The sequence below is a fragment of the Staurois parvus genome, unplaced genomic scaffold (assembly GCF_062004578.1).
Source record: "Staurois parvus isolate SC_StPar_1 unplaced genomic scaffold, SC_StPar_1.0 ptg000038l, whole genome shotgun sequence".
Lineage (NCBI taxonomy): Eukaryota > Metazoa > Chordata > Amphibia > Anura > Ranidae > Staurois > Staurois parvus.
Window position 1 is genome coordinate 948,568 of NW_028317834.1, and position 20,568 is coordinate 969,135.

The 20,568-nt window shown below is 49.7% G+C and overlaps 1 protein-coding gene across 1 annotated transcript in view; it reads right to left on the minus strand.

Annotated features, from left to right (window-relative positions):
- Positions 1-7,780, minus strand: part of LOC149470566 (uncharacterized) — a 40,052-nt gene extending 32,272 nt beyond the window's left edge. The window contains exon 1 of the mRNA XM_089662360.1: positions 7,682-7,780. The gene's annotated coding sequence lies outside the window, so the exon portion shown is untranslated. The remainder of the gene's footprint in view (positions 1-7,681) is intronic.
- Between the last annotated feature and the right edge of the window lie 12,788 nt (positions 7,781-20,568).

Here is a 20,568-nt window from a genome sequence, read left to right on the forward strand (position 1 = left end):
GGAGTGTGGAGGTATGACAGTGATCGGTATGTACAGGAGAGGAGTACGGAGGTATGACAGTGATCAGTATGTACAGGAGTGGAGTGTGGCGGTATGACAATGATCAGTATGTACAGGAGAGGAGTGTGGGAGGTATGACAGTGATCGGTATGTACAGGAGAGGAGTGTGGAGGTATGACAGTGATCAGTATGTACAGGAGAGGAGTGTGGGGGGTATGACAGTGACCGGTATGTACAGGAGAGGAGTACGGAGGTATGACAGTGACCGGTATGTACAGGAGAGGAGTACGGAGGTATGACAGTGATCGGTATGTACAGGAGTGGAGTGTGGGGGGTATGACAGTGACCGGTATGTACAGGAGAGGAGTACGGAGGTGTGACAGTGATCGGTATGTACAGGAGAGGAGTACGGAGGTATGACAGTGATCGGTATGTACAGGAGAGGAGTGTGGGTGGTATGACAGTGATCGATATGTACAGGAGAGGAGTGTGGGGGGTATGACAGTGATTGGTATGTACAGAAGAGGAGTACGGAGGTATGACAGTGATGGGTATGTACAGGAGAGGAGTGTGGGGGGTATGACAGTGATCGATATGTACAGGAGAGGAGTGTGGGGGGTATGACAGTGATTGGTATGCACAAGAGAGGAGTACGGAGGTATGACAGTGATCGGTACGTACAGGAGAGGAGTACGGAGGTATGACAGTGATGGGTATGTACAGGAGAGGAGTGTGGGGGGTATGACAGTGATCGGTATGTACAGGAGAGGAGTGCGGAGGTATGACAGTGATCGGTATGTACAGGAGAGGAGTACGGAGGTATGACAGTGATCGGTATGTACAGGAGAGGAGTGTGGAGGTATGACAGTGATGGGTATGTACAGGAGAGGAGTGTGGAGGTATGACAGTGATGGGTATGTACAGGAGAGGAGTGTGGAGGAATGACAGTGATCGGTATGTACAGGAAAGGAGTGTGGAGGTATGACAGTGATCAGTATGTACAGGAGTGGAGTGTGGCGGTATGACAGTGATCAGTATGTACAGGAGAGGAGTGTGGGAGGTATGACAGTGATCGGTATGTACAGGAGAGGAGTGTGGAGGTATGACAGTGATCAGTATGTACAGGAGAGGAGTGTGGGGGGTATGACAGTGACCGGTATGTACAGGAGAGGAGTACGGAGGTATGACAGTGACCGGTATGTACAGGAGAGGAGTGTGGGTGGTATGACAGTGATCGATATGTACAGGAGAGGAGTGTGGGGGGTATGACAGTGATTGGTATGTACAGAAGAGGAGTACGGAGGTATGACAGTGATGGGTATGTACAGGAGAGGAGTGTGGGGGGTATGACAGTGATCGATATGTACAGGAGAGGAGTGTGGGGGTATGACAGTGATTGGTATGTACAGAAGAGGAGTACGGAGGTATGACAGTGATGGGTATGTACAGGAGAGGAGTGTGGAGGTATGACAGTGATGGGTATGTACAGGAGAGGAGTACGGAGGTATGACAGTGATCGGTATGTACAGGAGAGGAGTGTGGAGGTATGACAGTGATCGGTATGTACAGGAGAGGAGTGTGGGGGGTATGACAGTGATCGGTATGTACAGGAGAGGAGTGTGGGGGGTATGACAGTGACCGGTATGTACAGGAGAGGAGTACGGAGGTGTGACAGTGATCGGTATGTACAGGAGAGGAGTACGGAGGTATGACAGTGATCGGTATGTACAGGAGAGGAGTGTGGGTGGTATGACAGTGATCGATATGTACAGGAGAGGAGTGTGGGGGGTATGACAGTGATTGGTATGTACAGAAGAGGAGTACGGAGGTATGACAGTGATGGGTATGTACAGGAGAGGAGTGTGGGGGGTATGACAGTGACCGGTATGTACAGGAGAGGAGTACGGAGGTGTGACAGTGATCGGTATGTACAGGAGAGGAGTACGGAGGTATGACAGTGATCGGTATGTACAGGAGAGGAGTGTGGGTGGTATGACAGTGATCGATATGTACAGGAGAGGAGTGTGGGGGGTATGACAGTGATTGGTATGTACAGAAGAGGAGTACGGAGGTATGACAGTGATGGGTATGTACAGGAGAGGAGTGTGGGTGGTATGACAGTGATCGATATGTACAGGAGAGGAGTGTGGGGGGTATGACAGTGATTGGTATGTACAGAAGAGGAGTACGGAGGTATGACAGTGATGGGTATGTACAGGAGAGGAGTGTGGAGGTATGACAGTGATGGGTATGTACAGGAGAGGAGTGTGGGGGGTATGACAGTGATTGGTATGTACAGAAGAGGAGTACGGAGGTATGACAGTGATGGGTATGTACAGGAGAGGAGTGTGGAGGTATGACAGTGATGGGTATGTACAGGAGAGGAGTACGGAGGTATGACAGTGATCGGTATGTACAGGAGAGGAGTGTGGAGGTATGACAGTGATCGGTATGTACAGGAGAGGAGTGTGGGGGGTATGACAGTGATCGGTATGTACAGGAGAGGAGTGTGGATGTATGACAGTGATCTGTATGTACAGGAGAGGAGTGTGGAGGTACGACAGTGATGGGTATGTACAGGAGAGGAGTACGGAGGTATGACAGTGATCACTATGTACAGGAGAGGAGTGTGGAGGTATGACAGTGATGGGTATGTACAGGAGAGGAGTGTGGAGGTATGACAGTGATGGGTATGTACAGGAGAGGAGTATGGAGGTATGACAGTGATCGGTATGTACAGGAGAGGAGTGTGGAGGTATGACAGTGATGGGTATGTACAGGAGAGGAGTACGGAGGTATGACAGTGATGGGTATGTACAGGAGAGGAGTATGGAGGTATGACAGTGATCGGTATGTACAGGAGAGGAATGTGGAGGTATGACAGTGATCGGTATGTACAGGAGAGGAGTGTGGGGGGTATGACAGTGATCAATATGTACAGGAGAGGAGTGTGGGGGGTATGACAGTGATCGGTATGTACAGGAGAGGAGTGTGGAGGTATGACAGTGATCGGTATGTACAGGGGAGGAGTACGGAGGTATGACAGTGATCGGTATGTACAGGAGAGGAGTGTGGGGGGTATGACAGTGATTGGTATGTACAGAAGAGGAGTACGGAGGTATGACAGTGATGGGTATGTACAGGAGAGGAGTGTGGGGGGTATGACAGTGATCGATATGTACAGGAGAGGAGTGTGGGGGGTATGACAGTGATTGGTATGTACAGAAGAGGAGTACGGAGGTATGACAGTGATGGGTATGTACAGGAGAGGAGTGTGGAGGTATGACAGTGATGGGTATGTACAGGAGAGGAGTACGGAGGTATGACAGTGATCGGTATGTACAGGAGAGGAGTGTGGAGGTATGACAGTGATCGGTATGTACAGGAGAGGAGTGTGGGGGGTATGACAGTGATCGGTATGTACAGGAGAGGAGTGTGGAGGTATGACAGTGATCTGTATGTACAGGAGAGGAGTGTGGAGGTACGACAGTGATGGGTATGTACAGGAGAGGAGTACGGAGGTATGACAGTGATCAGTATGTACAGGAGAGGAGTGTGGAGGTATGACAGTGATGGGTATGTACAGGAGAGGAGTGTGGAGGTATGACAGTGATGGGTATGTACAGGAGAGGAGTATGGAGGTATGACAGTGATCGGTATGTACAGGAGAGGAGTGTGGAGGTATGACAGTGATCGGTATGTACAGGAGAGATATGTGGAGGTATGACAGTGATCTGTATGTACAGGAGAGGAGTGTGGAGGAATAACAGTGATCGGTATGTATAGGAGAGGAGTGTGGGGGGTATGACAGTGATCGGTATGTACAGGAGAGGAGTGTGGGGGGTATGACAGTGATCGGTATGTACAGGAGAGGAGTGTGGAGGTATGACAGTGATCGGTATGTACAGGAGAGGAGTGTGGGGGGTATGACAGTGATCGGTATGTACAGGAGAGGAGTGTGGGGGGTATGACAGTGATCGGTATGTACAGGAGACGAGTGTGGGGGGTATGACAGTGATCGGTATGTACAGGAGAGGAGTGTGGAGGTATGACAGTGATCGGTATGTACAGGGGGGAGTACGGAGGTATGACAGTGATTGGTATGTACAGGAGAGGAGTACGGAGGTATGACAGTGATGGGTATGTACAGGAGAGGAGTATGGGGGGTATGACAGTGATCGGTATGTACAGGAGAGGAGTGTGGGGGGTATGACAGTGATCGGTATGTACAGGAGAGGAGTGTGGGGGGTATGACAGTGATCGGTATGTACAGGAGAGGAGTGTGGAGGTATGACAGTGATCGGTATGTACAGGGGGGAGTACGGAGGTATGACAGTGATGGGTATGTACAGGAGAGGAGTACGGAGGTATGACAGTGATCAGTATGTACAGGAGAGGAGTGTGGAGGTATGACAGTGATGGGTATGTACAGGAGAGGAGTGTGGAGGTATGACAGTGATGGGTATGTACAGGAGAGGAGTATGGAGGTATGACAGTGATCGGTATGTACAGGAGAGGAGTGTGGAGGTATGACAGTGATCGGTATGTACAGGAGAGATATGTGGAGGTATGACAGTGATCTGTATGTACAGGAGAGGAGTGTGGAGGAATAACAGTGATCGGTATGTATAGGAGAGGAGTGTGGGGGGTATGACAGTGATCGGTATGTACAGGAGAGGAGTGTGGGGGGTATGACAGTGATCGGTATGTACAGGAGAGGAGTGTGGAGGTATGACAGTGATCGGTATGTACAGGGGAGGAGTACGGAGGTATGACAGTGATCGGTATGTACAGGAGAGGAGTGTGGAGGTATGACAGTGATCGGTATGTACAGGAGAGGAGTGTGGGGGGTATGACAGTGATCGGTATGTACAGGAGAGGAGTGTGGGGGCTATGACAGTGATCGGTATGTACAGGAGACGAGTGTGGGGGGTATGACAGTGATCGGTATGTACAGGAGAGGAGTGTGGAGGTATGACAGTGATCGGTATGTACAGGAGAGGAGTACGGAGGTATGACAGTGATGGGTATGTACAGGAGAGGAGTACGGAGGTATGACAGTGATGGGTATGTACAGGAGAGGAGTATGGGAGGTATGACAGTGATCGGTATGTACAGGAGAGGAGTGTGGGGGGTATGACAGTAATCGGTATGTACAGGAGAGGAGTGTGGGGGGTATGACAGTGATCGGTATGTACAGGAGAGGAGTGTGGAGGTATGACAGTGATCGGTATGTACAGGGGGGAGTACGGAGGTATGACAGTGATGGGTATGTACAGGAGAGGAGTACGGAGGTATGACAGTGATCGGTATGTACAGGAGAGGAGTATGGGGGGTATGACAGTGATCAGTATGTACAGGAGAGGAGTATGGGGGGTATGACAGTGATCGGTATGTACAGGTATGAATCAGATGAGGACAGGGAGGGTGATCGGCACGGTGGGGCAGCAATTACTGAAACTGATCCCCTGTATGGCTCTCTCTGCAGCAGCTGAAAGTCGGCTTCTTCTCCTCTCTCTGGTCGGATTTCAGCTGCAGATAGAGCTATACAAGGGATCAGTTGCAGTAATTGCCCCTCCCCCTTTGTCCCACCACCACACCCATCACCTTCCCTGTGCACCATATGTTTCCTTTTGCTGCCCGGGGCCCCCCACCGCTGCAGTACTTCCTGCTTCCCTCCTCTGCTTCCCTCCCACAGCTAAGAGCACAGGTCCTCTAAATATGTCACACTTCCCAGCCCCTTATTTTCCTGAATGAACAGAATTGTTGATCAGTACTGAGCACTCACTGTGTTCATTCCTAAGTAAATCATATTAAACTTTTTTTGGGGGGAGGGGCCCTATCAGATTGGCTGTATGGGGCCCTGTTTGTATAAATCTTCATACCCTCCACTTGATTCTCCATCTCCTCAATGTGAAGGAAATAGAAGTACAAGGGGAGGCAGTACAAAGGCCCCGGGGAGGAGATTGGTCAGGAAGGGTCTCTGCTCCACCATAACCCTGAATTCTCGGAGTGTCAGGACCCAGCTTCATACCCTCTTGATCCTCTATCCCCTCAACCCGGAGGAAGTAGAAGTACAAGTGGAGCCAAAGCAATGGCTCCAGGAAGGAGTATCAGCATTCTGATGACATTTCTGGGTCTACGCTCCACCATAACTCTGGTTCTCGGAGTGTCAGGTCCCAGCGGGTTCTCCTGGTGTCTCTCCTGTTATTCTGTCTCGGACACATCAGAGGAACATGGTGGGAGATCGGCCTGAATGTCCTTCCTAGGAGGGAATACCGGAGCCATTCTGAGGCCCAAATGATGGCTGGCAATGAGGAGGAAACCTACACTGAGAAGTAGATTGTGATGCCGGATTTACTGAAATCCTAGATCAGCAGTTTAGTTCCTCCAACATTTGGAGAATGTGGTGACCCTCTTCATCAAGCTTACAGACAGAGAGAGACAAATGCCGGCCATAGACGGGTCGAAAATCGGCCAATTTTTTGGCTAAAAAAAAAAAAAAAATCGGCAGATTTTTGCACTGTTAGTGGGTTAATTGGTTGGCCATTTTTTGGGTGGTTTTTGCAGTTTTTTTATTGGTCATGTTGGAAAAGTTGCGGCCGATATGGACAATCGGACAATTTTCTGGGAATAATGGGAAGAAGAAGAAGTAGAAAAAGGAAGAAGAAGGAAGAATGAAGAAGAAGACGATTGCAGACTATCACATCTAGAAGAGGACATTTTATTCTGCTAAAGTGAATGGATCATCGGAATGGGAGACACCTGAATCCTTCCTATGAACTGGAAGTCCAGTCCGCGATTATATTTTATATGGAAAAGTCTTGCGGTTGCAACAAATGTATCCATTTGTATCCAAAAAAATATAAAGTATTTGCATTGCTGTCACATTGTATGGTGTGCTCCTCTGTCTCTGGTTTCTTGTCCCATTCTTTCGTGACCATTGGTGGCAGCATCCATGGCGGCAACGACCAATTATTTTGTTTATCGGCCGACAATTCAGCCGATAAATGACCTGTCTATGACCTGCTAAAGTGATCGGGGCTACAGTACTAGGATGCCACACTGCTGACACCATACCGGTTCCGGCAGCCATCTTGGATCCCCATACTGGTCAGTGATTTCTGTTCATTCATTTATCTGGCTAATAAAGCCCCCTCTGCTCATACGGTATCACGCTATGGACCTCCTTTTTCCCTGAGCTCCTTTGAGCTCCCACTATCTACAGAGGAGGTGAGCCATCCAGGGACAGCTGATGTTGATTCCAGAGGGACCCCAGATCTGACCAGACCTTTAAAGGGGATACCCTGTTACTTTGAGATTGATATCTCTAAATGCGCAGTGTGATTGCGCGTCTGGTGAGTGCGCAGTCTTTACACTTTCCCTTATCACCAACCATTTGGACCAGTCATTTGGATCCGGAAGACCCATAGACACCTTATTATTTGGACTATACCTGACACCGTGCACATGGTGGGTCACTGATTAGTGACGCAATACACTTTTATGTATGTATTTGCACTATGTCACTTTCTCACTTGTTTTTTAGGATTGTTATTTTAATATATTGATGTTTTATTATATTTAGAAGCTGTTTATTAGGCTTGACATATCATATGATGATGATGTTTAAGCACTACACCCTGCTATTATATTATTAAGGAATAGGAACCTGACTTACCTATGTGGTCTGAAGTGGAGGAGATCCCATGCTGGTGGCCGTGTGTATAAGATGGAGATGGAGAACCTGTTGACTGGTTGGAACCAGCTGTAAAATGTCCGAACACAGGGCAGTGTTTCATGTACAGGATGTAGCATTTCGTACATCTCACACTGGGATTTCCTGGGTTGGTCTCATAATGAGGAACATGAAAATAACTGATGAATACAGAGGGTGCAGTATGGAGAGCAGAGACTACACCGTGTTCCAAATGATTCTGCAAATGATATTTCCTCATTTCCCTCAATAATTGATGTAAATATCAGTCGGCAGAATTCTCAGGTTATCAGCTATGAAGAGGACAATTCACATTTTATTGAACAAACCTCCTAATGATAACAGGATTTGTGTTCCGGATTATTCCGCACAGGAAGTTTCCAAACACTTTCTAGGTTGTAAAGAACTGAAAATTGTCATTTGTTGTGTTTGCAGCAGATTTACTGAAATCAAAAGCTTTTCAATCAAACTTTTCCCAACATTGTAACTTTGTAAACATTTGAAGCGGTCACGTTACATTGTAACATAGGAGCCCTTATCTGATAGCAGATCACAAGTCTGGCATCCATTGAACTTGGCAGTTTTTGGACAGTTTCTGCTTGAATTTGTTTGCAAGATGTCAGAATAGCCTCCCAGAGCTGCTGTTTGGATGTAAACTGCCTCCCACCCTCATAGATCTTTTGCTTGAGGATGCTCCAATGGTTCTCAATAGGATTGAGGTCAGGGGAGGATGGAGGCCACACCATGACTTTCTCTCCTTTTATCCCCATAGTAGCCATTGATGCGGAGGTATTCTTTGCAGCATGAGATGGTGCATTGTCATGCATGAAGATGATTTTATTACGGAAAGCATAGTTCTTCCTTCTGTACCAGGGAAGAAAGTGTTCAGTCAGAAACTCCACATACTTTGCAGAGGTCATCTTTACACCTTCGCGGACCCTTAAAGGGCCGACCAGCTCTGTTCCCATGATTCCAGCCCAAAATATGACTCCACCACCGCCTTTCTGACGTCACAGCCTTGTTGGAACAGGGTGGCCGTCCACCAACCATCCACTACTCCATCCATCTGGACCATCCAGGGTCTCACGGCACTCATCAGTGAACAGGACTGATTGAAAATGAGTCTTCATGTATTTTTCTGACCAATGCAGCCGTTTCTGCTTGTGAGCATTGGTTAGTGGTGGCCGAATAGAAGGTTTATGCACAGTTGCAGGACTCTGGAGGACTCTACACCTTGATGTCCGTGGGACTCCAGAGGCACCAGCAGCTTCACATATCTGTTTGCTGCTATGTAATGGGATTTTAGCAGCTGCTCTCTTGATCCGATGCATGGATCTGGCAGAAATCTTCCTCAATGTGCCTTTATCTGCACCAACCCGTCTGTGCTCTGAATCAGCCACAAATCTCTTCATAGTGCGATGATCACGCTTACGTTTTCCTGAAATATCGAATGTTTTCATCCCTCGTCCAAGGCATCGAACTATTTCACTCTTTTCGGCAGCAGAGAGATCCTTTTTCTTCCCCATATTGCTTGAAAATGGGGATCTGCTTAACCCCTCCCCCTCCGGAGGATTTACCCCCCTTCCTGACCACGCCTCTTTTTGCTACTCGGCGCTGCACTAAGTCAACTGACAATTGCGCGGTCGTGCAATGCTTCACCCAAACAAAATTTACATCCTTTTTTTTACACAAATAGAGCTTTCTTTTGGTGTTATTTTATCACCTGTGCGCTTTTTATTTGTCACGCTATAAACAAAAAAAGAGCAAAAATTTGGAAGAAAAACAATATTTTTTACTTTCAGCTATAAAATATATAAAGTAACCTCAAAGTTAGTTATAAATTTCACCAAAATGTCTCCCGCTCCATGTTTATGGGAAAAGGACCCCAATAAGTGGATATTGATTGCTTTGTGTGACCGTTATATCGTCTGCAGACTATGGGAGAGATACTGCAATTTACACCATTTTTTTGCTATACAGCGTTGTGCTAGTTTAACGGACAATTGCGCGGTCATGCAACACTGCACCCAAATTAAATTTACATCCTTTTTTCCCACAAATTGAGCTTTCTTTCGGTGGTATTCGATCGCCTGTGCGGTGTTTATTTTTTGCACTATAAAAAAAAGTCTGACAATTTTGAAAAAAAAAAAACAATATTTTGGATTTTTGCTATAAAACATGTCCAGTAAAAAAAATAAAATGCATTCTGCGACATGTCTTTACCCCAATACGTGTAAATTAATTGGTTTACGTGAAAGTTATAGTGTCTACAAATGGCGGGAAAGATACTGGGATTTTTTTTAATTATACTAATGGCGGCGAACAGCAACTTATGGCGGTGATCAGCGATTTATGACAGTGATCAGTGACTTATGGCGGTGATCAGTGATTTATGACAGTGATCAGCGACTTATGGCGGGACTGCGGCGGACATTGTGACACTTGGGGGGAACTGACTTGGGGTCACTGACATCCTCAGTGACACCAATACAGTGATGAGTGCAAAAAAAAAAAACACTGCCACTACTAATGGCACTGGGGAGGAAGGGGTTCACTTTTTTATTCAATGAAAGGGTTAACTGTGTGAGGGGAGTGTTTTACTAGGGGGCAGGGCGGGGGTGTGTACTGCACAGGGACACGCTGATCCAGGGAGATAAAGTCTTCTCTCAGGATCAGCCTGCTCTGAACTGACAGATGACAGAGCTGCAATGTAAATACTGCCGCCGTGCTATCTGTCAGTGATTACCGGTAATCGCCTGGAGTCGGCGGGTAATGACCGGCTGGGATCCGGTGATGGCCTCCCGCTGCCTCCATCAATGGGACGGGTAGGGCGGGCACGCACCTCGCGCGCCCCCTACCTGTTTTGCACAGCGACGTTAAAAGACAGGTGCCGCTCTGCCACAGTAAAAACACTGCGGCGGGTGACAAGCGGGTAATAATGGGGAACGCCGTCCTTTAGTAGTTTTTCCTTCAGTTGGGCTCACCGGCCAATCTAATTATCTCCGGTGTCCCAGATTGTTTTCAGTGATCAAAAGAGCCCTGACACACAATGCCATCCATGAGTTACACTGAAAAACAAAATATTTCATCTTTGTGACACTTAAATAGAGTTTGCAGAATAATTTGGAACGCAATGTAGATGGTGTAACGGAACCGGTACCCGACCGCACTTGGGTATATTCCGTTATACTGCAGCTTCCCCTGTCCGAACACCATCCATGGACCACGCCCTTGAAATCCCTCAGGAAAAAGACAGCACCCAGCTCTTCCTAATACAGGAAGCCAACTCTTTATTTTAACACAAAACACAGAATATATACAGAGGGCGGGGAAACACAACCAGGAACAGGAAATACATCATCAGCCCGCCCTATCAGTGGGAAGGGCTACAGGGAACCACCCCAACCAACCCAAGACACAGAACAATGGGATGCAGCCATGCGGCAAAGGACATTGACCAACCCCCACACCAATACACAAACAGTACATCCCATAATAGTTGGCTGGACAGGAAGGCACAGCACCATGGGGGGGAGCACATGGCAAACAAACAATGGACAGCCATGTGGCCTAGACAAAGGACAACACACAAATGCACAATACTGGGACATTCACATGTACACCCTGTACCCTTAAACAGGCACAGGGTGGGTTAAACATAATGATTTGGGGAGATGATACAGGGGTCCCCCCACCCCCAAAAGTCGCTCCCGTCACATATCTCCCCAACGCAGGAGTAGATCCCAGACGGATGTACTCTGAAGTTAGTCTGCACCTCCAGTCCCCCAATGCCGGCACCCACACAGTACCCCATGCAAATTGTCCCACACCAAGCGTTACTCACCCAGCCAACCTCTGCCTCTCCCGTAGAACATACCCGCCGCTGGGGAGAAGTACAGACTGGTCCTTCTCCCGGAAATCCACTCAGCCTCTGGGGAGAAGACAGGGTGGCTGGGCCGACTCCATCCTTCTGTAGGGGATCTGGGCCGACTACCCAGCATCCCTGGGGTATCCAAGTGGTGGCTGTAGTTGCTAGGCAGAGGCCAGCGGCACTCTGCCCTGGTGCCAGCGCTTCTGCTGGGGACCCTACATCTGCTCCGGCTAACCGTGGGGGAGGGAGGGAGGCTGCCTTTCTCCACTCCCAGACTGTGGATCTGCTGCTGGGATGGCATTCCTCTGTCACTGTCCCCCTGGTGCACAGATCCTGGCTTTGGAGGGAAAAGAGTTTTCTCCACTTTGGCTGACTGTGGGGGAGGGAGGACAACAACCTCCTCTCCCTTCTCACCCTGGGCCTCTGAAACTATTACAGGTGTGGGGCAGAGGTCCTGGATCCTCTGTCCGGTTGTCAGCGCTTCAGCTGGTGGCTCCCCGGCTGGTTCCTCATCAGTAAAAAAGTCAGTACAATCCCCGGTCTCTGGAATGGCTAAATGTCCAGGGCACGGGCTGGTGGCCCTTGAGTCCAGTGCCAGCACTTTGCAGGTGACTCATCACCCACAACGTTCTCCATTGAAAAATCAATTAGATCCATGCATTCTGGGATCTGTACTTGGAGTGATGAGCCAACTTCTTCATCTTCCATACCCTCATCCAGTTGTTGGACAGACGCGTCCCTCCATCCAAGCTCATCCCATGTAGAAACAGGATCGTCTAAATGCGCCAGCACTTGCTGCATCCGCCATAAGACCTCTGTTTCCATAGCTGCAGGTGGTATCTCTCCTCTCCTGCTATCTGAACCTTGGATCCTGGTGGTGGTTTGGATGTCCCAGACTGCAGGTGATTCATCACCCATAACATCCTCCAGCAAAAAATCCATTAGATCCATACATCCTGGGATCTGTAATTGGCGGGATGTGCCGACTGCTCCATCTTCCACACCCTCATCCAGCTGTTGGACAGACGTATTTCTCCATCCACGCTCTTCCCATGTAGAAACCGGGTCATCTAAATAAGCCAGCACTTGCTGCATCCGCCAAAAGACCTCTGTTTCCATAGCTGCGGGTGGTATCTGTCTCTCCTCTCCTGCTCTTGGATCCCGGTGATGGTTTGGATGTGTTTACAGGTTGGAAGCACAATCCCACTGCTGCCACCAATGTAACGGAACCGGAACCCAGACCGCACTGAGTTTTTCCGTTATAGCACAACTTCCCCTGTCCGAACACCATCCACGGACCACACCCTTGAAATCCCTCAGGAAACAGACAGCACCCAGCTCTTCCTAATACAGGAAGCCAACTCTTTATTTTAACACAAAACACAGAATATATACAGAGGGCGGGGAAACACAACCAGGAACAGGAAATACATCATCAGCCCACCCTATCAGTGGGAAGGGCTACAGGGAACCACCCCAACCAACCCAAGACACAGAACAATGGGATGCAGCCATGCGGCAAAGGACATTGACCAACCCCCACACCAATACACAAACAGTACATCCCATAATAGTTGGCTGGACAGGAAGGCACAGCACCATGGGGGGGAGCACATGGCAAACAAACAATGGACAGCCATGTGGCCTAGACAAAGGAACACACACTATACACAAGACTCAGACATTCACATACACACCCTGTACCCCTTAAACAGGCACAGGGTGGGTTAAACATAATGATTTGGAGAGATGATACAGGGGTCCCCCCACCCCCAAAAGTTGCTCCCGTCACATAGAGTGCCAAAGGGTTCGCTCAGCGCTGTACATTATAGTGGGGACAGAACATGAGACAATACAGTAACAATACACGAGGGGTGCGAGGGCCCTGATCCTTGGAGCTTACAATCTAGGAGAGAGGGGATAGTGGTACAGGAGGAAGTGGCTGTGGGGGATGGAGTGGTAGGAGGAGTGGAGGAGATCGGCTGTTAGGTGAGGGTGGGGTAGGCTTCCCTGAAGAGATGGGTTTTCAGGGTGTGCCTAAAGGTGAGGAGGGTTGGTGACAGTCTGATGGATTAGGGAAGAGAGTTCCATAGGATGGGGGAAGACCTGGAGAAGTCCTGCTGTCGGGCGTGGGAGGAGGAGACCAGGGAGCTAGAAAGTAGGAGGTCTTGTGAGGAGGGAAGATTACAGGTTGGGTGGTATTTGGGTATCAGGTCGGTGATGTAGTTTGGGGCGGAGTTATGAATGGCTTTGTATGTCAGAGTTAGTAGTTTGAATTTGATGCTTTGGGCAATCGGGAGCCAATGGAGGGAATGACAGAGGGGGGTGGAGGCCAGTGGAGGGAATGACAGAGCGGGGTGGAGCCAGTGGAGGGAATGACAGAGGGGGGTGGAGGACACTGAATGGAGGCCAGTGGAGGGAATGACAGAGGGGGGTGGAGGACACTGAGTGGAGGCCGGTGGAGGGAATGACAGAGGGGAGTGGAGCAAGTGGATGGAATGACAGAGGGGGGTGGAGCCAGTGAAGGAATGACAGAGGGGGGTGGAGCCACTGGAGAGAATGAAAGAGAGGGTGGAGCCAGTGGAGGGAATGACAGAGGGGGTGGCAGAAGCGGAGCGGTTGGTGAGGTGGATAAGTCTGGCCGCTGAGTTCAGGATAGACTGAAGCGGGGATAGTCTGTGATGAGGGAGGCCGGTGATGAGGGAGGCCGGTGAGGAGGGAGGGCGGTGAGGAGGGAGGCCGGCGATGAGGGAGGCCGGTGAGGAGGGAGGCCGGTGAGGAGGGAGGCCGGCGATGAGGGAGGCCGGCGATGAGGGAGGCCGGCGATGAGGGAGGCCGGTGAGGAGGGAGGCCGGTGATGAGGGAGGCCGGTGAGGAGGGAGGCCGGTGAGGAGGGAGTTGCAGTAGTCCAGACGTGAGATAATAAGGGAGAAGCTGGAAAGTATAAATGCTGGAAAAAAAATCTGCAAAAAAATGTATTGTGAGCTCCGGGAACAAGAAATGTACCATGACAAGCAACGTGTGTGACCAGTACATTGCAACTGAAGAAGTGAGACCACACAACACATAGCTGGGTGACCATCAGCAAGTTGTGTGGATCCAGAAATGAAATGGAACAATGATCCCGGAGGGGGGGGATCACCCGTACATGAGGTGTGGATCCAGAAATGAAATGTAACAATGATCCCGGGGGGGGGGATCACCCATACATGAGGTGTGGATCCAGAAATGAAATGTAACAATGATCATGAGGGGGGGGGATCACCCGTACATGAGGTGTGGATCCAGAAATGGAATGGAACAATGATCCCGGGGGGGGGGATCACCCATACATGAGGTGTGGATCCAGAAATGAAATGTAACAATGATCCCGGGGGGGGATCACCCATACATGAGGTGTGGATCCAGAAATGGAATGGAACAATGATCCCGGGGGGGGGGATCACCCATACATGAGGTGTGGATCCAGAAATGAAATGTAACAATGATCCCGGGGGGGGATCACCCGTACATGAGGTGTGGATCCAGAAATGGAATGGAACAATGATCCCGGGGGGGGGGATCACCCATACATGAGGTGTGGATCCAGAAATGAAATGTAACAATGATCCCGGGGGGGGATCACCCGTACATGAGGTGTGGATCCAGAAATGGAATGGAACAATGATCCCGGGGGGGGGGGGGGATCACCCGTACATGAGGTGTGGATCCAGAAATGAAATGGAACAATGATCCCGGGGGGGGGGATCACCCGTACATGAGGTGTAGATCCAGAAATGAAATGTAACAATGATCCCGGGGGGGGGGGATCACCCGTACATGAGGTGTGGATCCAGAAATGGAATGGAACAATGATCCCGGGGTGGGGGGAAATCACCCATACATAAGGTGTGGATCCAGAAATGAAATGGAACAATGATCCCGGGGGGGGATCACCCGTACATGAGGTGTGGATCCAGAAATGAAATGGAACAATGATCCCGGGGGGGATCACCCTTACATGAGGTGTGGATCCAGAAATGAAATGGAACAATGATCCCGGGGGATCACCCGTACATGAGGTGTGGATCCAGAAATGAAATGGAACAATGGTCCCGGGGGGGGATCACCCGTACATGAGGTGTGGATCCAGAAATGAAATGGAACAATGATCCCGGGGGGGGGGGATCACCCGTACATGAGGTGTGGATCCAGAAATTAAATGGAACAATGATCCCGGGGGGATCACCCGTACATGAGGTGTGGATCCAGAAGGGGTGATGGTGAAGTAGAAATCTCCTCCTCTATAGGGATCAGGGATGTGATGGATGGCCATGCCATGGAGATCATGGATTGGATGTTGGGCCCCCACACAGTGAGCAGTGACCGGGGGGTCATGATAAGTGATGAGAAGAGCTGCTCTGGGTTCAGTTCAGTTCTGCAGGGTTTGGGGAACACAAAAGATGTTTGGATGCCGAACCCGGAACCATCGAAATTAGGGTAGGTGATCTGTGTGTGGGGGGAGGTAGGTGATGTGTGTGGGGGGAGGTGATCTGTGTGTGAAGTACGGAGGTATGACAGTGATGGGTATGTACAGGAGAGGAGTACGGAGGTATGACAGTGATCGGTATGTACAGGAGAGGAGTACGGAGGTATGACAGTGATTGCTATGTACAGGAGAGGAGTACGGAGGTATGACAGTGATGGGTATGTACAGGAGAGGAGTACGGAGGTATGACAGTGATCGGTATGTACAGGAGAGGAGTGTGGAGGTATGACAGTGATCGCTATGTACAGGAGAGGAGTACGGAGGTATGACAGTGATCGGTATGTACAGGAGAGGAGTGTGGAGGTATGACAGTGATCGGTATGTACAGGAGAGGAGTGTGGAGGTATGACAGTGATCGGTATGTACAGGAGAGGAGTACGGAGGTATGACAGTGATCAGTATGTACTGGAGAGGAGTGTGGAGGTATGACAGTGATCGTTATGTACAGGAGAGGAGTGTGGGGGTATGACAGTGATCGGTATGTACAGGAGAGGAGTACGGAGGTATGACAGTGATGGGTATGTACAGGAGAGGAGTACGGAGGTATGACAGTGATGGGTATGTACAGGAGAGGAGTGTGGAGGTATGACAGTGATCGCTATGTACAGGAGAGGAGTACGGAGGTATGACAGTGATCGGTATGTACAGGAGAGGAGTGTGGAGGTATGACAGTGATCGGTATGTACAGGAGAGGAGTGTGGAGGTATGACAGTGATCGGTATGTACAGGAGAGGAGTACGGAGGTATGACAGTGATCAGTATGTACTGGAGAGGAGTGTGGAGGTATGACAGTGATCGGTATGTACAGGAGAGGAGTGTGGGGGGTATGACAGTGATCGGTATGTACAGGAGAGGAGTGTGGGGGGTATGACAGTGATCGGTATGTACAGGAGAGGAGTACGGAGGTATGACAGTGATGGGTATGTACAGGAGAGGAGTGTGGAGGTATGACAGTGATTGGTATGTACAGGAGAGGAGTGTGGAGGTATGACAGTGATCGGTATGTACAGGAGAGGAGTACGGATTTATGACAGTGATTGGTATGTACAGGAGAGGAGTGTGGAGGTATGACAGTGATGGGTATGTACAGGAGAGGAGTACGGAGGTATGACAGTGATGGGTATGTACAGTAGAGGAGTCCTGAGGTATGATAGTGATGGGTATGTACAGGAGAGGAGTACGGAGGTATGACAGTGATCGGTATGTACAGGAGAGGAGTACGGAGGTATGACAGTGATCGGTATGTACAGCAGAGGAGTGTGGAGGTATAACAGTGATCGGTATGTACAGGAGAGGAGTGTGGAGGGTATGACAGTGATGGGTATGTACAGGAGAGGAGTACAGAGGTATGACAGTGATCAGTATGTACTGGAGAGGAGTGTGGAGGTATGACAGTGATCGGTATGTACAGGAGAGGAGTGTGGGGGGTATGACAGTGATCGGTATGTACAGGAGAGGAGTACGGAGGTATGACAGTGATTGGTATGTACAGGAGAGGAGTGTGGAGGTATGACAGTGATCGGTATGTACAGGAGAAGAGTACGGATTTATGACAGTGATTGGTATGTACAGGAGAGGAGTGTGGAGGTATGATAAGTGATCGGTATGTACAGGAGAGGAGTGTGGAGGTATGACAGTGATCGGTATGTACAGGAGAGGAGTGTGGGGGGTATGACAGTGATCGGTATGCGCAGGAGAGGAGTGTGGAGGTATGACAGTGATCGGTATGCGCAGGAGAGGAGTGTGGGGGTATGACAGTGATCGGTATGTACAGGAGAGGAGTGTGGGGGGTATGACAGTGATCGGTATGCGCAGGAGAGGAGTGTGGAGGCATGACAGTGATCGGTATGCGCAGGAGAGGAGTGTGAAGGTATGACAGTGATCGGTATGCACAGGAGAGGAGTGTGGAGGTATGACAGTGATGGGTACGTACAGGAGAGGAGTGTGGAGGTATGACAGTGATCGGTATGTACAGGAGAGGAGAGTGGGGGGTATGACAGTGATCGGTACGTACAGGAGAGGAGTACGGAGGTATGACAGTGATCGGTATGTACAGGAGAGGAGTGTGGAGGTATGACAGTGATCAGTATGCGCAGGAGAGGAGTGTGAAGGTATGACAGTGATCGGTATGCACAGGAGAGGAGTGTGGAGGTATGACAGTGATGGGTACGTACAGGAGAGGAGTATGGAGGTATGACAGTGATGGGTATGTACAGGAGAGGAGTATGGGGGGTATGACAGTGATTGGTATGTACAGGAGAGGAGTACGGAGGTATGACAGTGATCGGTATGTACAGGAGAGGAGTACGGAGGTATGACAGTGATCGGTATGTACAGGAGAGGAGTACGGATTTATGACAGTGATTGGTATGTACAGGAGAGGAGTGTGGAGGTATGACAGTGATGGGTATGTACAGGAGAGGAGTACGGAGGTATGACAGTGATGGGTATGTACAGTAGAGGAGTCCTGAGGTATGATAGTGATGGGTATGTACAGGAGAGGAGTACGGAGGTATGACAGTGATCGGTATGTACAGGAGAGGAGTACGGAGGTATGACAGTGATGGGTATGTACAGGAGAGGAGTACGGAGGTATGACAGTGATCGGTATGTACAGGAGAGGAGTGTGGAGGTATGACAGTGATCTTTATGTACAGGAGAGGAGTACGGAGGTATGACAGTGATCGGTATGTACAGCAGAGGAGTGTGGAGGTATAACAGTGATCGGTATGTACAGGAGAGGAGTGTGGAGGGTATGACAGTGATGGGTATGTACAGGAGAGGAGTACGGAGGTATGACAGTGATCAGTATGTACTGGAGAGGAGTGTGGAGGTATGACAGTGATCGGTATGTACAGGAGAGGAGTGTGGGGGGTATGACAGTGATCGGTATGTACAGGAGAGGAGTACGGAGGTATGACAGTGATTGGTATGTACAGGAGAGGAGTGTGGAGGTATGATAAGTGATCGGTATGTACAGGAGAGGAGTGTGGAGGTATGACAGTGATCGGTATGTACAGGAGAGGAGTGTGGGGGGTATGACAGTGATCGGTATGCGCAGGAGAGGAGTGTGGAGGCATGACAGTGATCGGTATGCGCAGGAGAGGAGTGTGAAGGTATGACAGTGATCGGTATGCTCAGGAGAGGAGTGTGGAGGTATGACAGTGATGGGTACGTACAGGAGAGGAGTGTGGAGATATGACAGTGATCGGTATGTACAGGAGAGGAGAGTGGGGGGTATGACAGTGATCGGTACGTACAGGAGAGGAGTGTGGAGGTATGACAGTGATCGGTATGCGCAGGAGAGGAGTACGGAGGTATGACAGTGATCGGTATGTACAGGAGAGGAGTGTGGAGGTATGACAGTGATCGGTATGTACAGGAGAGGAGTGTGGAGGTATGACAGTGATCGGTATGCGCAGGAGAGGAGTGTGAAGGTATGACAGTGATCGGTATGCACAGGAGAGGAGTGTGGAGGTATGACAGTGATGGGTATGTACAGGAGAGGAGTATGGGGGGTATGACAGTGATTGGTATGTACAGGAGAGGAGTACGGAGGTATGACAGTGATCGGTATGTACAGGAGAGGAGTGTGGAGGTATGACAGTGATCGGTATGCGCAGGAGAGGAGTGTGAAGGTATGACAGTGATCGGTATGCACAGGAGAGGAGTGTGGAGGTATGACAGTGATGGGTATGTACAGGAGAGGAGTATGGGGGGTATGACAGTGATTGGTATGTACAGGAGAGGAGTACGGAGGTATGACAGTGATCGGTATGTACAGGAGAGGAGTACGGAGGTATGACAGTGATCGGTATGTACAGGAGAGGAGTACGGAGGTATGACAGTGATCGGTATCTACAGGAATAAATCAGATGTGGGCAGGGAGGGTGATCGGCACGGTGGGGCAGCAATTACTGGAACCGATCCCCTGTACGGCTCTCTCTGCAGCAGCTGAAAGTCGGCTTCTTCTCCTCTCTCTGGCCGGATTTCAGCTGCAGATAGAGCTATACAAGGGATCAGTTCCAGTAATTGCCCCTCCCCCTTTGCCCCACCACCACACCCATCACCTTCCCTGTGCACCATATGTTTCCTTTTGCTGCCCGGGGCCCCCCACCGCTGCAGTACTTCCGGCTTCCCTCCTCTGCTTCCCTCCCACAGCTAAGAGCACAGGTCCTCTAAATATGTCACACTTACCAGCCCCTGATTTTCCTGAATGAACAGAATGATTGATCAGTACCGTGCACTCATTGTGTTCATTCCTAACTAAATCATTTTCAACTTTTTTTGGGGGGGAGGGGCCCTATCAGATTGGCTGTATGGGGCCCTGTTTGTATAAATCTTCATACCCTCCACTTGATTCTCCATCTCCTCAATGTGAAGGAAATAGAAGTACAAGTGGAGGCAGTACAAAGGCCCCGGGGAGGAGATTGGTCAGGAAGGGTCTCTGCT